Source organism: Equus przewalskii, chromosome 30, assembly GCF_037783145.1.
Source record: "Equus przewalskii isolate Varuska chromosome 30, EquPr2, whole genome shotgun sequence".
NCBI classification, from domain to species: domain Eukaryota; kingdom Metazoa; phylum Chordata; class Mammalia; order Perissodactyla; family Equidae; genus Equus; species Equus przewalskii.
The window spans coordinates 6,239,045-6,262,298 of NC_091860.1; the positions used below are offsets into that span (position 1 = coordinate 6,239,045).

The 23,254-nt window shown below is 45.3% G+C and overlaps 1 long non-coding RNA gene across 2 annotated transcripts; it reads left to right on the forward strand.

Moving 5' to 3' along the window:
* Positions 1–7,632: 7,632 nt before the first annotated feature.
* Positions 7,633–22,679, forward strand: LOC103566330 (uncharacterized). Of its 2 annotated transcripts, none has more exons than XR_011534983.1 (3): positions 7,633–7,749; positions 18,664–18,753; positions 21,942–22,679. It is a non-coding gene; the product is annotated as an uncharacterized lncRNA (long non-coding RNA). The 2 variants fall into 2 exon arrangements; XR_011534982.1 differs by lacking the exon at positions 7,633–7,749 and adding an exon at positions 16,933–17,342.
* Positions 22,680–23,254: the final 575 nt, after the last annotated feature.

Consider the following 23,254-nt stretch of genomic DNA (forward strand, 5'->3'; position numbering starts at 1 on the left):
AATTGAGAAAAGGCCACCAGGGGCACCCTAACGACACCCACTCCACCCGATAATACTACAGTGCCCCAGCCTCCTCCCTTCTGCAGCCTCTAGTGTATTACACCTTCCTTGGAAAGGAGCATCGCCCGCCAGGACTCATTTAAATCCCTGTGGAATGGAAGCAAAGAAGGTATGTTTCTCCAGAAGGAGCACGGGCTATGTTTTTTAAGATAGCGTTTTAGTGATACAACCAAAAGATCTAAATGTGGGGCATGTAGACTATAACAGTACTAGTGTTAGAATCTCATTTTTAGTATTACCTTTATATGATGGTAAACAATTTTGCTGTTTGCGTCATTGAATTTTCAGAGGAATTTGTCTGTAAGTGCATGATGCTTGGTTACAACCTAACTTGTAGGTTCAAAGCCCATTATATTAATACAATGATGTAAATGTTGCTTCATCACTATTTCTTCTGCTTTTCAGAATGACTATTCTTATCTGTTACCTAACTATGTCAACCACTACACAACACCCCTAGTTTCAATGATGGTGCATTCCTGTCAATGCCTAGATAGTAGGGTGGAGAAGAGTATCTCCATTTTGCTGGTCAGGCTGAGAAACTGAGTCTAAGTAGGGTTCCGTGACTCTTGCAGGAATAATAGAGCCCAAATAATATACCAGTCTCTGCCCAATGCTATTCGCCTTGCAGAATTCTTCAGAATATGAGCTAACTAAAATGGAGGTGTAAGAGTTAAATTCACATAGGCCCATTTGAGTTCCAGACCAATGGAAAATACGAAAGGCATTAATCAGACCTATCCATCAAACAATTAAAAAGAAAATAAAACTTTATTATCTTCTAAACAAAATCAGAAAAAGGCAAGTCTCTATATCTTTGAAAATTGTGCCAAGGGTAAGTTTTTAAAGCATAATAGTTTCCCGTGGCATGTGATCTCTTCTAGGGTAAAGTAAGTGCTCAGTCATACTTGGTTCTCTGGATCCACAGAATTTTCCTTCCTTCCGTATCTAAGCAGTCCCTAGGAGTCTGCTAAGAGTAAGGCACACAAAATGCTTTTATTAAAGAAAATGTTTGGTGGTCAAAAGATTAATATCACTGAGAGAGAAAACAGACCTGTCACTGAGGTCTGATGATTGCTAGCCCAAAGCCCCAGATCTGGCTGGCTTCAAACTGGTCCCTTAATTAAAGAGTAATATTTAAGGAGAGCTCATCTAATTCTTTGGAGGTTTAAGACAAGCTCTGTTGACTGGATGTAGTAATCTATTTCTTTGAGGGTAACTGCAAATATTCTTTTCGCTTTCATGTAAGATATGTGTGAGTCTTGGCTCCAAAGGAGAAATTTGTATCCAAGATTTTCCGAGAACTCTTCTGAGACTAATTCTTTTTGGAGAAACACAACTTCTTTGCTTCCATTCCACAGAGATTTAAATGAGTCCTGGAGGGGGATGCTCCTTTTCCAAGGAAGGTGTCATACAATAGAGGCTGCCTTCGTACTCAGCTCAGAGTCTGTTGTCCTCCTAAGGGACACTCCTCCACTTCATTTTGAAATAAAAGAATGTTAAGAAGCACAATTCATGTTAAGAGCATGAATTTTAAATATTGATGCCATATACTGCAGATAAAAGAGGTATCTGCGATTGCTATGCCAGTGCCTTCATCTGACCATCTGCCACCCATTCATCCACCCACCACCCAACATCCATCCATCCACCATCCATCCATCTGTCCATCTGACCATCCACCAACCATCCATCCATCCACTGTCTATCCACCATCCATCCACCATCCATCCATTTGCCATCATCTACCATCCATCCATCTGACCATCCACTACCCATTCATCCATCCACCATCCATCCACTATCCACCCATTCAGTTTATCATTCAGCATTGAGTAATGCTAAATGCATGCATCCTGAAGCCAGTCTAGATTGAATCTCAGCCCTCTCACTTACCAACTGTGTGACTTTGTGCAAGTTATTTAAATTCTTTGCACCCTAGTTTTCTCATCTATAAAATGGAGACCATGATAGGATGTACCTCACAATATTATTGTGAAGATTAAGTTAGTTAATATAAACAAAGTGCTTAGAACAGTACCTGATATATACCTAGCACTTTTCAAATGACTGCTATTATATTATTATTTTTATTTCTTGATGAAACAACTCAGGCCCAGAAAAGATGAGCGACCCTCCTGTAGGTATGGATAAATAAATCAGGAGTTAGAGAATCTATTTCTTTAATTGTTTCTCTTCCAGAAAGTGGAGGAGAAGCCCAGGGAAGAGGTATCATTCCAGGGAGGGAGTGGGAGATAATTTTCAGAGGCCTCAATTGTTTTGGTTTAATTTTGGCATGAGAGCTGAGTTCTCGGAGGTTTTTTAATTTTCATTTTTATCGTTGTGGTTGTTTTTGTTTGTTTTGTTTTAATTATTAATCATTTCCAAACTTTCCAAAAGGAAGTTGAGAAGACTCATTTACTTATTTACCTATTTGTCTGAGTAACTAACCACAAAACCCCCGTGGGCAAGGATGATGTTTTCTTCCTGCCTGACACCCCAGTGCTGTACCCCAGCGCTCTGCATCCTCGGGGTGCCTAAGAAGCAGGAGTAAGTGAGATTGGAAGGAAACAGCCCAGAGACTGGTCACACTCTGTTCTCAGGGAAGGGGAAACCAGGGAGGACACTTCTTGGAGCAGGATCCTCCCCCGGATCCTGTCAGGCCAGTCTCCAGGGGCCAGGAGAAGAGCATTAGGCACCCGCAGAAGAGGACTCTCCTCTCTGTCACCAGAGGCCCCGCGACCAGGACACACATCCCGGCCCTGAACGGAGGATGGGATCAAGGGCCGATTAGCAAACAAGATGTGTGCCCCAATGAGGCGCTCATGGGAAGACAAGGCAAAAGGGGCTGGAAGAGGCAGAGGAACAACGTACCCCCTAGAGTCCCTCCAAGTCAACTTGATTCTACTATTTATTGAACACCTCGAATGGACAAACCACAAGGCTGGGTGTTTTGCTTCTGGAGGAGAATCTGGGCCCTACCTGCACAGCTCCCTCCACCCCTTCCTGGTGGAGGTCTGGCCGCTGCTCGCTCCTTCCCGTTAGCTCCTCAGTTCTTCTCAGAAGGCGTCAACTCCACCTCAGATTGTCTGAATTTTAAAGTTTTGCACCTACATAGCAACACAGAAGAGCTATGATCCAGGTACAAGGTGGGAGGTGTTGCTCTGAACCAGGGTGCCCAACTGTTTAATACTCAAAGCCCTGAGTCCCCAGCAAATGGGACAGTTGGTCACCCCAACCTGAACTTCCTGTTGCTAAATACTTGACTGCCTGAATAATATGCAGTTTTTTCACCTCTCTTAAACCTGCTAAACCTTATTTAGGCTTACTTAGCTTGTTTGTTATTTAGTTAAACAACAAGAAGATGGGTGTGTGGATGGCACAGTACTGGCCCTTGGGAAATTATTTTGATTGGTATTCCATTTGTCAAGATGCTCTGGGTCCATGGCCGAGGAGTTGTAAGCAGCAGCTTGGGGCAGCTCACTGTATTAGTGCCCTTGCAGGTATCACTGAGCTTTAGTTCTCTACGTTACACAGGGTCCCCCTCCCGAGGGACTGTGGGGAGAATTTCAGCACTGGGGAGACTCCGTGCCCTGGCTACTGGGAAGGTGAGTCCTCTTTGTGACGGTCCTGGAGCAAGTTGGGGCTCCCTGGCATGTGGAGCAAATCCTTCCTGACTCCTGATTCCTTTATTTTCTTTTTTGACCAATTTTACCCTTTATTTTTGTCTTGTTCCTTCTGTGTTTTGTGTAAGTTATTTAGATAAATATATAGAATGGAATTAAGCTATTTCCTGCCATGGTTTACCTGAGCCATTTCACTCGATGGAGGTGTGATGCGTTAGCTTGTTTGCCTGTGGCGAGCGCCGTGAACTTCCCTGTCTTGATAGCACATGGCTGCAGGGACCTTAGAGAAGGGCACAGAGAAGGGCACAGAGGGCAGCCACAGGATCTTTGGAGGAGCCTTTTGCAGTCTTTTTGTGTAGACAGCAGGAAGTTATTTAAGAAAAGCAGCAAGACGACCACATAAGGAGCCTTCTGTTGGGCGGGGGCTGAAATGAGAGATTGATGTCTTCAGGGAGCAGTGGGATAATGTGTGAACTAATCGAAGCTTTAGTCCCCCATCTACCCCTGTAACCCACAGGGGAGAGCGACTCAGAGGGGAAGTAAGGTGTGTGTGTAGAGGTTTGGGTCTCAAGCAAGGTAGGTCCCACACCCTGCCCTCTTGGGGCCAAGGCCTACTGAAGGGAATAAATGTCTTGGGAGTCAGTTGGCAGAGGGATCCTGGTCTCACTTCTCCTGGGCCTGGCCCTGGGGTGGTGATGAGATCCCCAAAGGGAAATGGCTGCTTGGGTCTAGAGTCATTTGAGGACCCTCCCAGGATTCCCATGGCCATCTGTCCTCAAGAAGACCATTGAAGTAGCTAAAAGAGAGCTGGGCCTATGGAGGCCTTGAAGGTGGTAGCCACCTGTGTGGACTGAGACCTGAAACCACACCCAGATCTCTGGGGATGCCGATATGGACTAATGACCACCCTAGATCCCCCCTCTCCTCAACCCCTGGGCTATACAGAAGTCAATCCTCCCCCTACAAGGAAGGAGGTAACCCCGAGTTGCCAGAGATGTATTTTCCTCCAAGTGGGGGCTCAAAATAGATGTTAAATTCAGGTTTAGAAAAATGGTGTTACATTTCCTTCTCATCTGACGTTGTGGGTTCTGATGAGTGTTGCTGGGTTGTAATGAGGATGGTAATGGTCATGATGGAGACCAGGATGACTACCATTCACAGAGCGTCTATGGTGCTCTGCTTCTCTGCTAAGCGATTTTCATGGGCTAACTCACAAAATCCTTTCCACAGTTAGGGACTGCTAAATCCCACTTTGGAGGAAATTGAGACACAGAGAGGCTCAGTAACTCGCTCAAGGTCACATCGGAGGATATAGGATTGAACCTGGGTAATCTCAATGACCCTTAGCAAGACACTAAATATTTACAAACCAATTGGTCAGAAACTCTTTCCTAATTTCCAACTAAAGCCTTCTTGTGAGAGTTTAAACTCTTTCTTTGTGTTTTGTTCCTAACAGAAAGAGCTAATAGTTACTCATGTGATCCATATCTTTTCTCCGTTTCCTCTTTTCTCAAGCCAAAATGACCTCAGTTGTCTCAGCCTCTCCTCAAAGTGGTTGTGACCCATGGCTGTCACTGCCTCCCTATTTCTGATTTGCCCTCGGCTTTAGTTTCCGGGCCTGAATTGGATCAGAGGTCAATATGCAATGAGTATGCTAGGAAGATTGTATCTTTATGATTCCAAAATTAATGCATTCTGGTGTTGAATTTAGCAGTTTCTTTCAGCAAGAAGCAGCTCACTCTCGTGATCTCCCCCAGTTCCAGGCCTGAGCCTGCCACACTTTTTGTAAAGATGCCCCAACGGTCTTTCTCCAAGCCCTCTGGGAAATGAGCTATTTGGCCTTATGGACACGGCCGATTGCCAGGCCACTTCTCTGTCTGTCTAAATTATAGTGGCAGAGAAGACAAAAATACAAAGACAAAAAAGTCATTTTTCTCCACCCAAAACACTGAAATTCTCTGAGCTTTTCATTTCCTTCTGCTTTTTGGCTGATAACAATGAATAATGGCTTCTGCTGCTGCTTTTATTGGCTTAGCATTTGGGGTCATAAGAATGTAAATGTTTCCCCAAGGAAAAATACATTTGGGGGAAGAACTAGATTGTTTCTTTTATTTTTAAAATTTTAGTTATAAAAGGAAGAAAGAATCTGCCGAACTAAACTTGGTCATGATCCCAAACAGGAAATGGAGAGCAGAGACCACCATTCATTTGGGTGGGAACTCCTGAGATTCAGGTAGGTCAACTTTGAGGGTCCTGTTTTCATTGGCATGACTTTAAGCAGTCTATTTTAAATCCAGTGACTGTCACATTTAAACATAGTCATATTTGGGTCAGGTCACATGAGCAGTAAAACTGATTTTGTTCAGCATTTTATTCCTTTAGCCGACCATTACTATCACGCCAGCTTCTCAACGTGAGGTGTATTTAGCAAGCGGCTCTTGCCTTTTCCCGTCACCCATTTTCCTCCCAAGTCCCCCATAATCTATCAATTAGCCTCACCCCTCTGTTGAAACTGTGCTCTCACAAATCGGCAAAAACTTCGCTGGACGTCCAATGGACAGACCTCATGTTCTTTTTGTCGCTCCGCCTGAGATCTTTGGCACTGTTAACCACCTCTCCCTCTCCTTCAAACCTCCTCAGCCCCTGGCGCCTTTGACACTTGTAACCGTTTCTTCTCTCAGCTGTGTCATCCCCTCTGGAGCATTCTCCATGGCTTGGCTCCTGTTTCTAGACTTAATTTTCTCTATGTGAATTTTGGCTTAGGCTCCTGTCTTTGGCTGTCAACACTATTTACGTAGTTCCGAGGTCCATGTCTCCCACAACTGTCTCTCTCTGAGCTCCCGGCCAGTATGTCCACTACCATCTGAATAATTTCATTTGTTAATTTGCTTTACCCTGGCACCTGAAGCTCCATGCTTCCCAAAATCATCTTCTTACCTCTAAGTTCACTCCTTCACCTGAATTTTCTCCCAAGGGTACTATCATTTTGTCTCTGACTCACTCACACTGGAAAACTCATGATCATCTTTGACTCCTTTCCCAAGACTGCAAGCCCCACAGGGGACAGAGCAGTGTCGCACCTGTTTCACCACCATCTGTCTGGAGCCTGGCACAGGGCTTGGCACATAGTAGGAACTAGTACCTATTGCTAAATGATTGAGTGAATTTTCTCTTTCATAATTTGTATTCCCTCTGTCATCAGCCTAATTAATCCACCAACCAATCTACGTATATGTACTTGGGGAGGCTGTGGAGGACCCTGTTGGGAGTGGCGCTCTTATGTTGGACTGCCCGGGTTTGAATCTTGGCTCAGCTGCTTCCTAGCTGGGTGCCCTCGAGCAGTTTACTTAACCTCTTTATACTTTAGTTTTGGTCTGTAAAGTGAGAGAAATAATAATACCTACCTGGGTGTGTTGATGTGAGCATTAAATGAAAACATTTCCAGGGCTGGCCCGGTAGCTGAGCAGTTAAGTTCATGCACTCTGCTTCAGTGGCCCAGGGTTCACTGGTTCAGATCCTGGGCACGGACCTATGCAGCACTCATCAAGCCGTGCTGTGGCAGCATCCCACAGAGAGGAATTGGAATGATCTACACTAGGATATACAACTATGTACTGGGGCTTTGGGAAGAGAAAGAAAGAAAAAAAGAAGAGGAAGATTAGCAACAGATGTTAGGTCAGAGCCAATCTTCCTCACAAAAACAAACAAACAAACAAACAAAACTACATAAAAACAAAAAGAGAAAATCTCTATTGAATGAATATAGTAAGTGTTCAATATACTTTTTGGCTGAATGGTTATGATGATGGTGATGATGATGATAATGATGATGATGGTGATAGTGATGATGATGATGGTGGTGATGATGGTGATGATGATGGTGGTGATGATGGTGATGATGATGGTGTGATGGTGATGATGATGGTGATGTTTATGATGGTGATGATGACAACAGTAAAGGAGAAGCATTAGCTGGACCTGGTGATGTTTGGAAGCGTGTGAGGTGTTATGAGGACATCATGTCAAGATGAGGGCAAACAGCAGCAGGATGCCAAGGACCAAGGTATGTTCACAGCAGAAGGTCAAGAACACTGATGGGCATGAAGAGCAGCAGAGAAAGGCAAATTGAAAGTGACCTGGTAGGGAAATGGGCTCCAACTATGCTCCTTAAAGGCCTAGGATTTGCTTGGAGGGGTCTCAGACTCTGCAGGTGGGGATAGGGATCCGGTGTCAGGGGTGATGGACTGGGCACTAAAACGTACGGGGAGGGGCTGAATGGAGAATGGGCGGGGCCTGTGCATAGATTTGAGTAGAGCTGCTCTGCTTTTGTCTGTTTTACATCTTGGTTTTCTGCGTAAGATCACCTTTGAAGAAGAATCCTGCTGCTTTAAAAAAGCATGAAAATCACTGGTGTGGGCCTTGAAGGCCAGCCGAGGAGTTAGAGCTTTATATGGCGAGCCATGGGGAAGCCGCGGGGATTTGGCTAGAAGAGTAACAAGGCTACAGTGCCGCTTTGTCAAAGGCACAGGCACTTTGTCCAGGCAGGAAGGGCCATTAGGAGACGGATTCTTCCTCCAAAATACCTGCTCTATCTGTCCCCTGCTGGACATCCCCTTGGCCAGCAGTGCAGGGTGGTCCCAATGTCCTGCCTGAGTCATAACCCTCTGCCTTCAGGCTCTGGCCCCTCCATTCAGGTGAGCTCTCCAAATACCCACCTTGCCATTCCACTGCTTCTGCCAAAGCCTCCAGTGGGTCTCCCTTGCTTGTGGGAGAAGAACCAAACTCTCTTGCTTGGCATTCAAGGCCCTGCTATGACAAATTCTGCCTTTCTAATCCTATCTGCTACTAATCCCACCTCTGTCCCCAGTTGGCTAGCCCTCACAGCACCTGACACCCCAAACATAGCACATTTGCTTTCCCCTGTGCATTTCATGCCATCATCTGGCTCTGAGATGCACCCCTAAACACACGAAAATTCCACCAGTCTTTTTTGACCACGTTCGGTTTTAACCATCTCTCCCATGTGAAGGCCCGAAGGAGCCCGCCTCTGAAGTACTTATTCTGGCAGGGATCAGCACTTTTTTTGGTTGTGAGTGTCACCTGACATCGTGCTGGGCTCATTGCACACCAACAAGCCAAAAGAATTTAATCTAGCTGTACTGGGAACATCCCAGATTCCTTTACTCCCACACAAGGAGCCCCCTCTGAAGCACGCCTCGAGGCCAGAGGCCACCTCGTGAACTGCCCACCCCCATTCCCGTGCACCTCCACTCCCCAGCCCAGCCTGTCACATCCTTTGGTTCACAGGACAGGAACCCTCGGGGGTTTTGTGCAGTTGCCTGTGTTTTCAGAAGTGGCTCGAGCCCAACCAGCGTTCCTTCCTGCCTGGGGCTCTTCTCCACGAATGTCAGCAGGAGTGAGAGTCATCACACTGTTTGCTCAAGGACCAACAGCCCAGCCGACAGGCCTGAGCAGCAGGCCCGGCCCCCCGCGGGCAGCTGGCTGGGGAGGGGCAGGTCATCGCTGCTCCAGGCCCGCTCGCCCGCTTGCTCCAGTCAGAGGCCATCAGGGAAGCTTCTGACAGGGCTGTGAACACCCTTCCCCACCCCATGGGCTAGAGTGACAAGAACAATTCCATCACCTAGGCCGAGGAAAGCGTTTCTCTTCCTCACCTGGCCCAGCCCCCAGTGGCCAGCCCCCAAGCAGCTCCACTTTATCTAGAAAAAGCTTTCTTTGCCCAGCAAGGGCCAATGTTCTAGTGAGAGACAAACTCTTTATAAACCTGTGTCACTGCTTCCTCTTTCAAGACAGGAACCGCAGCACAGATGGCTTTGTTGTCACTGAAGGATGGTCCCCAAGGACCTTTCTGAGCTGTGCTAGGTATTAAACACACCACGTATTTACATATGCCGGGTTCTGGTCCTCAAGGAGCTCCAGATTTAGGTGGGGTGATGGGAGCTGCCAAAAAATAAAATCAAATCAACAAAATAAAATAAAATCAAGTTGCCAGCTAGCTCAGGCTGAATGCCGGAGCAGTTTGAGAGGGCTGGAGGAGGTGGGAGGGCACGTTCCTGGGGCCAGCTTATCACAAAGCATCCAGGAACAAGGAGAGGAAGGACTCGACCTTGACCTTAAGGACTAGACAGCTTGAGACCCGCTTAGGGAGGAGGGGAGGCTGGGTGCGCCCTCAGACATTGTACCCAAGATTAGGGAGGTAACTCAACCATGTCTGGGCTCCATGCATTTCTCCTCTGAACATAGAGCTTTTTCCACTCCAAGCGTCCCCACCGTGGGGTGTCAGCATTACGGAAGAGGGGACCCGAGTGTCCCCATGAGAGAGGGCAGAGAGAGGACACAGGAAGGTCCAGGCGTATCTCGGTCACGCCACAGAGCTTTGATTTCTGGCCACACTAACCCAGTGCTGTGTGTAACCCACACGTCTACCATGAGTCAGATAATTGCCTGAGCCTCAAGGTGACATAGAAGTCTTGTTACCTCAGCTGTCGAGGCGGCACAGGGAAAGGAGAGCTGCGGAGACAGCGTGTGAAAAGTCGGCAGGCTAATAGACAGCAGCCTCTGCCCTCACTCGCCTTCCATGTAGGAATCCCGTATTTTTACGGGGCGCTTGCGTGTAGTCAGCTCTCAGTATTTCCACCATGTGCGAGAAGGAGAAGCATGGAAAAACTCAATCCATATAAAATTCTCAGTCCCAAATTTCAGTTACGGTTCCAACATCTTCCTCATAAAATCTTAGCCCAGAGCTGTCACAAAATGGCAAAAGTGTTTGATTTCCACATTATCTTTCTGTCTTCAATTAATAAGCTGGCTGACCCTGAGCAGGCCGGTCTGGCACTCACTCGCTCCAGTTGAATAACGAGATGGCGCTAGTCTGGGAGCGCAGTGGTCAATTCCAGCGCTAACATTTTACGATCCTCTCCAAATAGCTCTATTCCTTCTGCTATGCTTGGACGTGGGCGACGGCTGAGAGAACGGCAGTGTGGGCAGCGGCTCGAGCTTTGCTTCTGGAGTTGCACACATTTAGCTTAGAAGTCGGCCTCTCTCTGGGCTCAGAGCACCTCCTTCTCTGCCGGTTGGTTGCAAGCCTTAATACGAGCTGAGTTGGCCTCGATCATAAACCTGCATCCTGAGTCTGGCTTGAACTGAATCGGCACAAAGATTGTAGTCTCATGGATTTGGGACAGGACTGGGCCCAGGCTTCATCTCAGCAGTGTAACACTAGGAGAAAATCAAGAGAGTGTCAACATTCTTCTCAAAATATAATCTATTATACAGACAACACGAACCCGAGTGAAGCCTATCGTAGGTGGATACAGCTGAAGGAGTGACAAGGGTTTGCTGGCATGCCTGGTGGCCTGGGTCTCATTATGTGAGAGGACCCAGACCCTTGAGGACTGACTTGGGAAGCAGCCCCCATATCTCTTGGTGGCCTAAGGGGGCAGGAGGCTGAATGTCACCCTCTGCTGAGTGAAGGGGTAGACGGGAGGTGATCCGTGTAGTGAGAAGTTGTACATGAAACCTTTTTACTTTTTTATAGGGAGAGGATTTTAATGGTAAAAAGAGAAAACTATCAATTCTTTTCTCCCCAAAACAGAGAGGGACACATTTTCAAGACACTTTCTCCTGACTGTTCTCTCAGAGTACTAGATCTGGAGTCCCTTCCATCTTCCCTCTTTAGATTATTTTTTTTTGTTGGTGATACTTTTATTACTATCACAAGTCCTGGGAATTTCTGATCACCCAGCCATGACTGAAAGCTGAAAGGAGCAATTCTAATCCCAGCAAGCCCGGGGGCTGCTCCACGCGGGGCTCACCGTGAACGTGGCTGGACTGCGAGGGAGAGAGAGAGGCCCACAAATCTCCTCCTTCTGTCACAGGCACATCTGTTTCCCACCAAGTGGGTCTGGCCTCAGGGGTTCGTTTTCAAAGCCAGACTTTTTGTTGGGGCTCCCTCCCATTTTATAGGGCGGCTTGTCTCCCTGGCATGGTTCCTCCACCCGCGGAGCACATCCTATGCTCCAGGGGAGGCTTTTTCTGTTGGGCAATGGCGTGTGCTTTTCTTTATTCCCACGGGGATGGGAAAAGCACAAATAAATTACAGCTCTGAGCCTACAGTCGGATTTTCCTCTCCAACATTCTTTACAGCAAAAGGATGCAGAACTTTGTTTTATCTTGGAAGCAATAAGTATGGGAAGGGGATTCTAGAGAACTTTAAAGGGAATCCAGTGAGTTCTGACAGCCTTGAGACAAGGAAGCATTTTGCTTTGAAGTTTCAGAGCACAAAGGGGGTCTGGGTCCCAGAAAGCTGACTCTGGTGAGAGTGCTTGAGCCAAAGGGCAGAGCTCCCAAAGCTGGTCAGACACAACTGTTACTTGACTGGCAAGTCCCATCATTGGGAATACTGGTCATTATCTATGTCTCTGGCTGTTATTTGCCTTCATGTGGGAGTTCCTGATGAGTTGCACTGATTTCTAGAAAAGGTAAATAAGTTTTGGAGGAAATAAACACAGAGTAACAAGCTGAGACTGCTGGAAGATGCTAATGGTCACGAGAATTTTCCCAAAAATAAAGTTGAGTAGGAAACAAGTGGGTCATCCCCTAGTTTGGCCCACTGGCCTGCTGGACTGTGGCATCATCAAGGCCATCAGCAGCAGGGTTTTCAGGTGTCCTATGGTGCGTATGGCTGTCTCGGGACCATCTCAGCCATTCAGATCCGGAAATGCCAGCGCCTTCCCAAAAAACGATCTTCTCCACAAATGCACCAACGCTGAGAGCTGGTCACGGGCACTTCTATCATGTGACATCCAGTTCAGGACCAGCTTTATCAAGTTCAGGACCATCTTCTGGTCCAGCAAGTTTCCACAGAATGGGACCTAATGGAGGCATGTGCCTCTCACCCACCAAGAGTGGATCCAGGACTCATGCGGCCAAGACTTACTCAGTTTGGGAATAAGGAAGAGAATCCTAAAGTGCAGGTGCAAGGTTGGGCACGGGGGCTCGGAAGGCGCTTGAACAGGGTGGAAGCTCCAAAGCTGAAGCTCTTATAACTTCACAGTAAGTGACCTCTGCCCCTTGCCATGGGCTATCAGCAGAGAGCAGTTTGCTGCAAACCTCCCCTTTGGGCATGTGGTTGAAACACACAGGGACAATGGTCCTCGGAGGCCTGAGCAGGCTTTGGTTCCCCCAGCACCGCGGCTGCTCCTAGAACCCCTGTTACAGAGGGTGAAACCTGGAAGGCGTGTGTCCTGACTCCTTCTAGTGCAGATCATGCTCCCCAGAGACACTTTTCTTGTCTCCCCCAGGGCCTGGCAGAGGGCCTGCGAACAATTAAATTGAAGGAAAACACCCAGATCCCCGAGGGAGGGTGAAATTTCCAAACTGGGCTCAAATGGGAGGGAGAGAGCCCTTCCTGAACCGAGGAGACACGTGTCTTCTTGCTGGCCTGGGGTGAGATGACAAGTCTCTCCTTGTTTGTCAAGGACGGGGGCTTCTCTGGGGTGGTCTCCAGGGCCACCAAGGCCCTCAGGCCTGGACTCCTTGGCAGATAGGAATCTTTCTCTCTAGAGAAGTTGGTGCCGGAGCGACTTGCAGGCTTAACCCTGCTTGTCCCTGGCTTTTTTGCTGAGATTGGCCGGGGAGGCCTCTCCCTGCTGTTCCTCATGGTGGTCATGGACCAAGTGCTCTCCCCTGTGAGAAGCAGAAAGATGAGTACTCTGCCCTAGCCTGTGAGCTGACAGAACTGCAGTGCTGGGAGCAGTGCCGGGAGGTGAGGGGAGGAGGAAAGCTCTCTGCAGGATGCCATTGTGTCTGCGAGAAGATGGGAGGGGTGAGTCCGACTGACAGGGAGGAGCGCTGACACGGGGTGAAGGAGCTGTCTGCAATGAACGAACGCTTCAGCCAGGGTTCATCTCTGACCCCGGGCTGGAAGCCCTGCGGAGGGCGCCTCAGTGTGCTGACCCCAAAAGACAGGTAAAGACAGTGTTCCCCAGGACACAACCCAGCCAAAGACTGTGCCAGAAAAAAGGGGTCCCTGGCCCAGTAGGTTTGGGAAGCAGCACACCACTTCCCCACCTGCGAATTTGTAACATACGTCAGTATATTAACGTCTGAAAAGTCCTGCAGTTCCACAAGCAAACCGAAACAACTTTAACTTTGTCCAGCGTCTCCCAAATGTGCTGGGTCACGGAACTCTTGTTCACTGCTGTGTGTCATGGGACATGCCCCAGGTGACACTGGAGCTGAGTCGACGCCCAGCTGGCTGAGGAAGGAACTGCCAGAGCTGGAGGATGTCTTAGCGCGGCCCTCACTGGACGAGGGGCGGAGCGGGTGGGCTGCCCGGACGGTACTCGACTCCGCCCTGCCGCCCAAGGTGTGAGTCTGCGGAGGAAGCTGTGGGGCAGGTGGGAAAGCGAGGGTCGCAAACTCCTCAGGAAGTGATGCGTGTCTTGCCTGGGCAGGAGAGATGGGGAGAATAGTATTGTACTGTGTGAAGTGAAGAAAAGGTAGTTTATGGGGAGACTGAGGATTTGTTAAGATTTGTTATGAGGACAGGTGTTACTAGGAGAGACGTCATTACGATGAGGTGCGTTCATGATACACCTAAAATTTTACTATTATTTACTGTATTATTACCATGAATGGTAATACTAACATTTCTCTAATGCTTTATTGTTTGTGAGGTTATTCAAATCTCCTTTGATCCTCAGAAAAGCTCTATGAAGTATATGGTGGGCCTTAATATTGTTCAGCCTGTGGATGAGATAAGTTAAGGTTGGCTTGCTCGAATTCACATAACTGGTAGATGCTGGAGCTGGGACTCAAAGCCTGGGCTCTAAGAGTCTGGCCCCCACTTTAGGAAGAGCCAGCAGCTCTTTGGCTGCCCTTTCTGGGCGAAGATCAGCAGGAGGGCCAGGTCATCTGGGTTCCTTGTGGAAGAAGCAGTGAAAAGGCACCCTGGGGCCTTGGCGCTTGGCCTACCGTGTTGCCCAGAGCCAAAGCAAAAGGGATGGCTGGAGCTTGTGCCCCTGAGGGCTCCCCTCTCAACTCGAAGAGTTGGGGATGGCTGGAGGAGCAGGAGAGAGGCCAGAAAGGCACTCTCGTTCCCTCACATTCACCTCTGTGGTCCCTGCTAAGCCAGTAGAAGCAATGCACAGAGCTCTGGCCTGAGCGAGTTTTTCCAAAGACTTTGGAGGATAGACACAAATACCTCCCCTAATTATATCTCAGCTTTTCCCAAACCGGAAAGACAGATTGAAAGAACCTGGATCTGTTTTAAAACTGTCTTAAGGTTCACTTAGAGTTGTTCTGGGCTTCCCAAACTTAAGGGACAAGCTGATTCCAGGGACCTAGTCCCAGGGCCCTCAGATGCAGGTGGACGTGGGGCCAGGGGAGGGGCTCCACATTTAATCCCACCCAGCCTTGGGTCATGTGTGGATCTTGAAGCCAACGTGGGAAAGCTGTAGCTGTAAAGACAGTCTGGACGTGATCCAAAGTCCTGAATCACCCCAGGGAACAGTCGCTCTAATCCACAGGCCACCTGGTGCGTGTTCGAATGCTCGGAGAGGGCGGGATGTGGTTGTACAGCAGAGTGCAGGGACAAGCCTTGAGGCTTAGTCGAGGAAGATTTAGAACACAGAGAAGCGGAAAGAGGAGTACTTCAGGACAGTGGGGTGCAGCCATGTGGGGGTGGCATTACACCGAGCGCGGAGGTAGCTGGAGGAGGGGGCTACCCCGAGCCAGGAGATGCCTGGTGGTGGGGAAGAAGCAGCTGAGGATGCTCGGGAGAGGAAGGCACAGGCTGAGCAGTGTCAGGAAGAGAGCGACGAGGGCAAGGACTGTGGACTGAGATAAGACAGAAAGTATGCGACAAGCAGGCAGAGAGCATGGTGGGGCGTGGGCTGCGATGTGGTGGGGAGCCCCGGGGAGTCGCCTCTTGGGCACCGTGCTGGCGACTCTGAACTGCAGGGTATTGCTTGGCTCCAGGCTCCAGGCATGGTGGTGAGGCTAGAGGTGTGGGACAGAACCAGGAAGCAAGCTCGCTGTGCAGGGAGAGAGCCTGGGGACAGCCCTCCTCAGAAAGGGAAGCCTCGTGGGGTCACCGCCAAGGGGGCAACAGTTGCTTGTCCCTTCACCGAGAGCAATGGAGTGAGGTGTTGTGAATGCGTTTTCTAGACCTTCATTAGAAGCCATGTGACATAGAACTGCATCAACTGCTCCGGCCGGAGAGGAGGTCAGAGTAAGAAAACTCCACAGGTGGCTCTGAGTGTCTTGCCTGGGGAGCTCTGTGCCAGTCAGCTTGCAGGTCCAGCTACACCCTGCTCCTTGTCGGCCCCTCACAGCCCAGTGCCTCTTCCAGGAAACCCTGCTGCCCTGGCCTTGCAGGTCACCTTTTACTGTGAACTCTCTGAGAGGACACTCTGCCTCTTCTGTCACTTCTCAGCCATCTTGTTTCTCGCACCAGGCTCACCTGCTCAAATACCCCTTCTCCTAGTTGCACCATCTGCCTTGCTAAGAAAAGTTATCCAAAATGTGAAAATAAGGCAGCAGGAGAAATGTGTGTCCTTTCAATGTCATGCTGGAGTTTGAGCCAAAGGCCCTTCCAAGGGTTCGTCAGTGATCTGTACTTTTGCTTGGCTCACCACTTATCATTGGTCGGGACCCAGGTTCGCTGAAGTTGCTTGGAGATATATGCCAGATAGAGATGTAAATTATTTCTGTTCTGGTATAATAGATAACTCCAAAGGCTATGGCTCTGGGGGAACATAAACCAGTTTAGAAACTCTAACCTAGTAGCTGTCTTATTTCACATGGTTTCTTCAATGGCTGTAAATACTGTACTTCAAATCCTCTTTGAATCAGCTTGTCCCCTCATTAATGAGTTAAATAAATCTTTGACTTATGTTTATTCTGTTTTTATGCATTCATGTCTTTAACATTTTGGAAATTTGACAGTTTTAGAGATTTTTCCGTAGAAAGACGCAAATGGGCTCACTTGGAGCCAATTAAACTGTGTTGCCCAAAAAAACCCCATGTGGTGCTCAGGGCCCCACAGTGACCTTTCCTCATTCCCAAAGTGAGTCTCCAGCAGCAGCAGAACTCCATCTTTGCTGACTCTCGGTTTCTCTGGGTTTTTTGTTTGTTTCAAACTCTGATTGTGTGTTTTTGCTTTTGTTTCTGGTTCTTAGCCAACACCGCCCATCTGTATAACCTGCAATCTCTTTTCACAGCTGGTTTCAGGCACTGGTGGGTTTGTTTCTTGGCTTGGGTCACTAGCCGGCTTTGACAGAAAGTCGAGTCATCCTGGGCATCAGGAAACTCATGGTCGGGGCTACACTGTCTTCAAGACCCGTGGGTGTCTGACCACGAGGCTGGTCTCCATTGCACTGAGAGAGCACCCTGTGTGTGTGTGGCTCTGGTCTGTGCACAGCCGCTAAATTAAGCCCCCTTGGTGGGAGTGGGGACTGGAAATCTGGGTTTATGGGCTGAAAACAGGGTGACACCGTGGTCTGTTAGATGGAGTAGATGACGGGAGAATTTAGTTTGTGATTCTTCTTTGTTGTGTATCTATTTGGAGTCAAATGAATTAAAAACATAATCATGCCCGCTGTGGAAGAGAAAAGCTCTGTGAGATCTGGATGGGTGAGTGTTACTGTTTCTGTGCTTATTTTTGACCTGTAGCTCGGACTGTAGGGCTGCGGGCTCTCGGTGGGTCTGTGAGTCTGTAACTGACAACCTCTGCTTCGCATTGTGTCCCGAGGGGGAAACATTCTGACTTCTGGAGAATATTAACAATTTGGATGTTATAGTCTCTGAAAGGAGTTCTATTCAGATTGTTCTATGGAGAATTATAAACATTTACCCATATATAATATTCCCCAAATTTCTACAAAATAAAGAAATTGAACTTCTAATACTTTAGATGTGCTGGTCTTTTAAGGGGGAAAAAAGGCCCTCTTACAGAAATTGTTAGTTCAGAAATTTTTTAATTAAGAATCCAAGTTCGCATAAGCAGGGTGAATTGGTCAATAAATCAAACTGGTTTAATATTTTTGGTTTAAAAAATAGCTACATGACTTTTCCCTGATTTTGTAAGTGTGGAATATAATACAAGTATGCATTTAATTTTATTTTAAGATTTGGATTTGTTTTCCCATGAAGAGACTAATTACAATGTGAACATTCTGAGCTTTTTTTTTTCCCACAGGTTTACAGATAAACTAACATTACTTCTATGTAATGTTTAAAATTAAGAACAGTGTGAAATTACGTGTTCAACTAATTTGAATTAGAGTTCTGAAAATTTTTTATATCAAGTATTACCACATCTGTAGTGTATGAGCTTAAATATACTATAATTCTCAAAATTCTTAATTAAGTTAAAACTTTGGATTAATATTAAGTCAAAGTAATTAGTAGACAATTGTTAGATACCTGAAAAATGTTTAAGTAAGGTAGCCTGTTGAAACATTGGTCCAACTACATTTTAGAATATATGACCTCCGTTTTACCAGAATATTTGGAGAAAATAATTATGAAACCAGGTCCATATGTGGGAGGTCATCTTTAAAAGCAAATTTTATTTAATCAGATATATATGTATATGTATATATGTAATTTTTAAAGAGGGCCCACATTTTCATTTTGCACTGAGCCCTGCAAATTATATAATCAGTTCTCTAAGTATGCATGTGCATGTGTGCATGCACACGTATGCACACATACAGACATGTATATGTGTATACATATCTTTGCTTACTATTGTTATATGTTATACAGAAGCTGTTCCTTGGGTTTTATTATCAAACATGTTCATTTTCTGCCACATATGGAAATATGGAAGGATGTATGCAGCTGAAGGGGATCCTATTGTGTGTGTTTGTGAAGTCTCTGATCTGCTAAAATATTGGGTATGACAGAGAGTTTTCAATTACTCACGTCTGAATTTTCTCTCTGATAACAGAACTTATACGAATATTCAATTAATATACTCTGTCAACATGAGACTGTATGAAGAATAATAACGGCAAATAAATACAACTCTATATGCAAGGTAAGGAAATGTGTTTTTGCTTTTCAAGAGAAAAAGAGAATACTTTTGTATTAAAGCGTCAGGTGTTTCCAGAGTATGAAAAAGTTTAGTGAAGGACAGAACCTGAGGGGCTAGCATGTTGTGGAAGGCGTGAGGGAGGGAAATTTATTTGTCTTGGGTTATAATACCGGCAAACAACAAATCTCAAAAAAAATTAAGACAATATGTTAAACTTTGCCGAGGTTTCCTCAGTTCAGATGGGTTTATTAATAAGATACTTTCAATAAAAGTTTTGTTACTCCTTTTCTGGTAACATGTTAATGTAAAACTAGAATTTGGTTTCCTTTCTGTTAAAATGACTGTCGGTCTTAGAATAGTCTGCTCATAATAAGCAATAGTAAAAGATTATTCTTTACCTTGATCATAATTTTTCTAAACAACAGAGTCGCCATATAGTAAAAGTGATTTTTTTGTGCTTTGTGTTGACTTTTTATATTGATTATTTAAAAAATTTAGAAGTTCCTCACATCTGAAAGGACGAAGATTCCTAACAATTGTGTTATTTTCTAAGTGTATTTTCAAATGTCGTATTTTCATTTTGATTAAGGAGTCCAGCTAAAACCACATTTTTCTTAGGTATTGATCCTTTCAAAATATCCTCTAATAGCTTTTAATTTTGCCTCCCCCTCCCCACCACTAAATATTTTTTCCTTTTCAAAATATATTTTACACCTAAACCATGTATAATATTTCCCAAGAGGTCCCTGGGCAATCACAAAGATTTATTCTTTCATCTTATAAAAAGAGGGATGATAGAAAGAATTGTTTGTTTGTGGGTGCTCTATTTTTTAAATAAGCCAACACTATTATAAGAACTACAGGGGAAGATTGTCAAATCAAAAGAGAACTGAGCCTTCCAAGGTTAATTTTAAACAGGTAGCATGTTGTTAATGTAAATCTATTTCAGAGATTTTACGTTTGACAGGAAGCCCTGCCGATCCGTCAATCCCTCACTGTCCCCCTCTCAAGGTAACCATCAAGAGCCTCGTCGGCTAGTTATGGGTCGTGTTCACTTTTCTTCATTCTGAAATGATTAGTAACTGTGATAAATTAACCACAGCTCCTCAGAGTCTTTCTTAACAGGAGGTTTTCACTTTCCGCTCGAATTTACCTGAACTTCCTATAACATCCAGGTTAGCAAGTGGATCTTTAACAAAGAAGGACAGTCCTGAAGCCTTAGTGGGAAATCCTCTAGCAGGCGCTCTACACTATTGATACTGGAAGAAATATCCTCGTGCGCACAGGTTTGGGAGTTTGCTCAAGGTGGCTCTGACAGTTGGCACCAGGGGATGAGTCAGGTTTCCCAGCTCTCTCTCGTCCGAGAACAAAGAACTTCGTAAAAGCAGATCAGTGATTCAAGAACCAGTGGAACTAGAATTCAATGAACCGATGAGAGAAATTTAATTGGGTTTTTTCCGAAGATTATTGAAATATTTTTGAATGTTTCATTGTTTGATGGCTGTTGAGGAAATTCTCTTTTTTTATTGTGGTAAAGTATACATAACATAAAATTACCATTTTAGCCATTTTAGGTGTACAGTTAAGTGGCATTAAGTAACGTTCACAATGTTGTGCAACCATCACCACCATCCACCTCCAGAAAGTCTTCATCCTCCCAAACTGAAACTCTGTCCCCATGAAATAGTAACTTCCACTTCCCCTCCCCAAGGCCCTGGCAGTCACCATTCCATTTTCTGTCTTGATGAATTTGACTGCTCTAGGTGCCACCTATAAGTGGAATCAAACAGTATTTGTCCTTCTGTGACTGCCTTATTTCACTTAGCATAATGTCCTCAAGGTTTATTCATGTGGTAATGAGTCAGAATTTGCTTCCTTTTTAAGGCTGAATAATGTTCCATTGTGTGGCTATGTCACACTGTGTTTATCCGTTCAACTGTTATTGGGTACTTGGGTTGCTTTCACCTTTTGGCTATTGTGAATAATGCTGCTATGAACATGGGTGTACAGATACCTGTTCGAATCTCTGCTTTCATTTTTCTTGGGTGTATACCCAGGAGTAGAATTGCTGGAAATATGGTAATTATATGTTTAATTTTTTGAAGAATGCCATACTGTTTTCCACAGCAGCTGCACCATTTTAAATTTTCACCAGCAGTGCATAAGGCTTCCAATTTCACCACACCCTTACCAACAGTTGTTATTTTCTGTTTTTGTTTTTGTTTTGGTGAGGAAGATTGGCCCTGAGCTAACATCTGTTGCCAATCTTCCTCTTTTTCCTTGAGGAAGATTGGCTCTGAGCTAACATCTGTGCCAATCCTCCTCTATTTTGTATGTGGGACACCTCCACAGCATGGCTTGATGAGCAGTGTGTAGGTCCATGCCCAGGATCTGAACCTGTGAACCCTGGGCCACCAAAGTGGAGCACACGAACTTAACCACTACATCACTGGGCCAGCCCTTGGTTTTTGTTATTTTAATCCATAACAGCCAAACTAATGGGTGTGAAGTTATAGCTCATGGTGGTTTTCATTTGCATTTTCCCAAATGACTCTTTACCTTGAGCATCTTTTCATGTGCTTATTGCCCATTTGTTTATCTTTGGAGAAATGTCTACTTAAGTTCTTTGCCCTTTTTTTAATCACATTGTTTGGTTTTTTTTGGTTATTTACTTCTTTTACATCTATCTTTAGTGCTTAGTTTAGTAGACTATGCTTTTATAATTGAAATGAAATATTTAAATTGTTTTCCTTGACCTCTCAGAATTCAGAAAAAATTCTTTTGTTGAGTTTCTTTATTCCTCATAATAGTGTAGTTATTTGCATAGGTTCATTAGGAATCTGACCTAATTTTTACCAGGATGTAATTAGACAAAATAATTATACAACCAAGGTCATACCTGGAATGTAATCTTTACAAATAGATTTTGTTTAATCAGATGTGTCAAACTCATAATTAGGGAATAAGAGTTGTGCTTCCTATATGGGACTAAGGCCCACAAAATCTTCCTAAGAAACTGCTCTAACATCTGTTCTATAGCTTTCAGGGTCCCCACCTATAAAGAAGGTCACTTCTTGGCAGCCAAAAACCTTAGCAGATTTTGGGGACCTAGAGAGAAAGGAATTCACCCAAATGTGTAGCTACTGCATGTGAAACAGGCAGAGATTAATTTCTTATATTTGTTTTCCTAGCTTGGAAGAGAAGAGCCACTGAACAAAAAAGAAAAAAAGAAAAAAATCTCAAAACAAAACGAAGGAAAAACTCTGAAATAATAGAGGCTACGGAAGTTACTGAAAAAGCAACCAAATTGCCTGTGAAGTTTGCAGACATAAGTTAATTCTGCGAGTGTCACTCTACGACTCTATATTCGCTGACCATCCTCAAGGAGGCTGATGTGTGTAATTGACACCTCTTCCTCTTGCTGTGCTTGTATAAATTAATCAAGACAGAAACACAGGGGGAACAGCCTTTTTTTCGTATGTGTGATCAAACATTATTCTTGGAGATTATTTGTGATCACCAGCTCTATCCAAAACTTGGGAATGAGGAAAAAGAAGGCCTCATGTCCTTCCATAGGAGCATGTCTAGCAAGCCCACCCAAGGATTATTTAATTGTTGATGGGCTTCCCCTGTGTTTGGGTCATTGATTGATGCCTAAACTCTCTGAAGTTATGTGTTACTTTATAGATTTTTGATAACGATAGAAATTATTTCTATGCTGTAGAAAAGACAACTCCACATGTTATGATTAATTGTCCTGTGGGGCATGAACCACTTTTGAACCTAACTTGGCAATCTTATACAAAAATTCTGTGCCTCAGTTCTATATAAAAACTCAATTTCTCAAATATTCTTTGAACTGGCTTTTACTATTCTACTGTTCCCTCATTAATGAGTTAAATAAAGCTTTGACATGTGTTTATTCTAAACTTCTAAAAGTTATATTTCCCTGTCTCTTACTTCAAGTCCAGAAACCATCTCTTCCCCTATCATTCTGACAGTGTAGGCAGGCTTGTCTCTGCTGTAATCTGTGAAGGTCACAGATTTCCTTTACCTGCCTGGACAGAGAATACTTGGGTTTGTGTGGCTTGCACTCATTCCCAAGTTCACTCATCCTCAACTCACAGAATGTCAGAGCTCAGTAGAACCCCTGCCTTCCTGAGTTATAAAAAGGAAACTGAGGCTGGAAAAGAATAACTGTTTAGATGGATATGGTATAAATACTGTAGTTTACTGTCTGGCCATGTATTCACAACACACCTCTTCCTATCTGTGTATCCTTTTAATGTATCTCTGCAACCTAGACTATAAGTTCCCAAGGCTATAGGGACCATATGTATGATTTTTTTTCCCCTGCATCTTTGATGCTTCCCCAGAGGCAAATGGGTGCCTTGTAAGTACTTTTTGATGGGGATGAAACAAAGGAAGAAATGTTTCTGGAAGCAGACATTCTGGAAATTGTCAGAGAAAGCTGTTCAGAGGTCAGAGGGTGACTATTCCTCTG